Here is a 3,111-nt window from a genome sequence, read left to right as displayed (position 1 = left end):
CTATATATATATATAGGGTTATACACACACACACACACATACACATACACATGATCTATTGGAGATGCTCTAAATTTTATAAATAGGCAATCAGTGCATGATCATTTTCACATCACACAGACAGTGAGACACACACGTGGTTCTTCCCTCAACATCTGGAATAGGAGAAAGCAATCACCTCCCTTCTTGGATGGTGCTGATAGTCATGTCGTTGGTGCTGCACGATCCGGTAAAGTGTGTCGACCGTGTCCCCGACCTACCCGCTCGGTCCTCTTCATCGTCGCTGGTGACTCTGAGGTGGAAATGCGGCGGCCACCTCGGTTCCGGCAAGGGCACTCCGTCGTGGCCCAGCATCGCCGTCACGTCTGACATCGTCGGCCGATCCATGGCGTTGTCCTGCACGCAAAGCAGCGCCACCTTGACGCACCGCATCATGTCTGCCACCTGCTCGTTGCACTGGCCCAGCGACGGGTCTACCAGCTCCAACGCTCTCCCATCCCTCCACAGCTGCCATGCCTGTCGTCCAAAAATCGTACGGCACATTAACTAATGAGGTTTTGCTTCATATGTAGTTCAAATTGGAATCTCTAAAAAGTCTTGTATTTAGGAACAGAGGGTTCCTGTCAGTGCCTTAGGTTGCTGATGCGACATTTTTGACCTTATGGTGACGGATAAGCCGCTCATTTTTGTATTTTGTCTAGGAACAAGAAGTGCTAGGATTTGGGCGGGAAATGTCTAAGTTTGTCGGAAGTGTGTGCCCCCATATATGTTCTTGTTAACTCATGAAACTAAAAAATTCAGCAGAAGCTTACGTAGCTGAGGAGGTTGACAAAACTCCGTAGTGTTGGCCGTGGCCGCTGCTGTTCCTCTTGCCGCTCACTATCTCCAGCAGCAGCACACCAAAGCTGAAGACGTCAGACTTGACCGAGAAGAGGCCCTCCGAAGCATACTCAGGTGCCATATAACCGCTACATAGAGCACAGCACAGAACGTGGAGCGGCAGGTGTGGTGAGCAATCTTCAAATCATTCAAAAATATTCAAAAAGGTGTTAAAATGCTTCTCTTAATTACTAGGTGCCGACGACCCTGTTGGTGTTGACCTCCATCACATTTGAACCGAAGATCCTGGCCATGCCGAAGTCGGAGATCTTGGGGTTGAGATCTTTGTCCAGCAATATGTTGCTGGCCTTCATGTCCCGGTGAATGATGCGCACCCGCGAGTGCTTGTGCAGGTACAGGAGCCCCTGCGCGATCCCTTCCATTATGCGCTGCCGTTTCTTCCAGTCCAACAAGGGCCCTCGCTCTTGGTCTACATTGCACAAAGTGGTTACTATATCAGTAATTCAATTCATCCGGTTGGAAAAAAGGAATTCAATTCATGGGAAGAACTGAAGATGGTCTTAAGAAAAGTTGTTGCACGTAGTTAGTAATGTACCAAAGATAAAGAAGTCTAGGCTTCCGCTGGGCATGTACTCGTACACCAGCATCTTCTCCTCCTCCTGCACGCAGCAACCCACGAGCTTGACCAGGTTCGTGTGCTGCAGCTTGGCAATGAGCTGGATCTCGTTCTTGAACTCAACAAGCCCCTGCCCAGACTGCGCCGCGAGCCTCTTCACCGCCACCTCGGTTCCATCAGAAAACATTCCCTGAAAAGAAACACAATGTTACCAAAAAGATTAGCGTTCGATCGATCGATTGAACACATTACATGGTAAATGGCGCATCCACTTGCCTTGTACACCGGACCGAAGCCGCCTTGTCCGAGCTTGTTCTCTTCGGAGAAATTGTCCGTGGCAGCAGCGAGCTCAGGGAAGTCGTACAAGGTGAATTCTGAGCTGCTCTCTTCGACTTTGCCTCCTCTGTCTTGGAGTTGTTCCTCTTATGTGCTTGTTCTAATTTTGACTTTCCTGAATTGGATATTAATTGCAGGTGATGAGTTAAATGGTGTCGAGAAAAAGCACGAAATTTTCTTGCAATGTGTTGTCTTCTCCTTACCAGCTCCTTTTCTTAACCTTCTCATGAGTAGAAGGCAGCAAACCAATACAGAAGAGACCACCGTAATGGACACGCATAGAAGGATTATTAGGGTATTTCTGTGCTTGCTTCCTGCGTGATACAGAACAAAATAATAGTATAACTAGAAAACCTAAAATAGTTCAACAAATTGAGAAGGAGGTACACAGTACACTCTCCCTTACCATTGCTTTCTGTTGGTGAAGATGAGCCACCCTGTAAGCCGATCCTGACGTCGGCCGTGCCGTCATAGAACTGATAGCTTTCATAGCGAATATTGCACCGGATGCCGATGATGCGGCCGCCCTCACGGCCATCGTACCACTGGCGCGTCTGCTCCTGGAGGCCCTGGAAGCAGTGCCAGCACTGCCCCGGGGAGAGGTCCGGGGTGCACTGCGCCAGGCCGTACACCGTTGGCAGCTGCGGGTTGACGTACATAACGGCGCTGGCAAACCGGCGCGCCGTGGAATTGTACGAGCCGTACATCGCCATCTCCCCGAATAGAGTGCCTGTTAAACGCTGTATTTTCTGTATATACACGGTATATGTATGAACCGTGTATTGTAGCGCGTGCGTGGGTATTGTGTGTTCATCAAGGCAAGGTAGGATCGATCTCCCTCTGTTGTAGTTATCCTGTAGATAGATGAGATCGATCCTAACCTCCTGAAACTGATTCTGTAATCTCTCGATGGCCTAGCGCCTTATTTAACACGCACGCGTCCCTGCCTAGGGTATACGCTTAACCCATCGTTTTCACATGGTATACAAAGCCCTTTCTCTTCATCTCATCTAGCTATGTCGAGCTCCTCCTCCGCCGTAGCCATGGCCGCGCCCTCCATCGCCTCCCTTGGCCACACCATAACCGAGAAGCTCACCCGCGAAAACTTCCTCGTATGGAAGGCACAAGTGCTGCCGCACATCAAGGCGGCAGGGATGACCGGCTTCATCGACGGCTCCGTCAAGGAGCCCCTCGCTGTGATCGTCACGGAGAAAGACGTCGCCGGCAAGAAGGAGACTACCACCACGCCAAACCCCGAGCATGCAATATGGGTCACCCGGGACCAGCAGGTTCTCACCTTTCTGATCGCATCTCTCTCT

General features: G+C 50.3%; 1 pseudogene; it reads right to left on the bottom strand.

Moving 5' to 3' along the window:
* Window positions 1-174: 174 nt before the first annotated feature.
* LOC119361583 lies at window positions 175-2,505 on the bottom strand (annotated as a pseudogene).
* Between the last annotated feature and the right edge of the window lie 606 nt (window positions 2,506-3,111).

Source organism: Triticum dicoccoides, chromosome 2B, assembly GCF_002162155.2.
Source record: "Triticum dicoccoides isolate Atlit2015 ecotype Zavitan chromosome 2B, WEW_v2.0, whole genome shotgun sequence".
Classification (NCBI taxonomy): Eukaryota; Viridiplantae; Streptophyta; class Magnoliopsida; order Poales; family Poaceae; genus Triticum; species Triticum dicoccoides.
The sequence above is the reverse complement of the archived record's forward strand: the minus strand, read 5'-3'. Positions and strand labels throughout refer to the sequence as shown.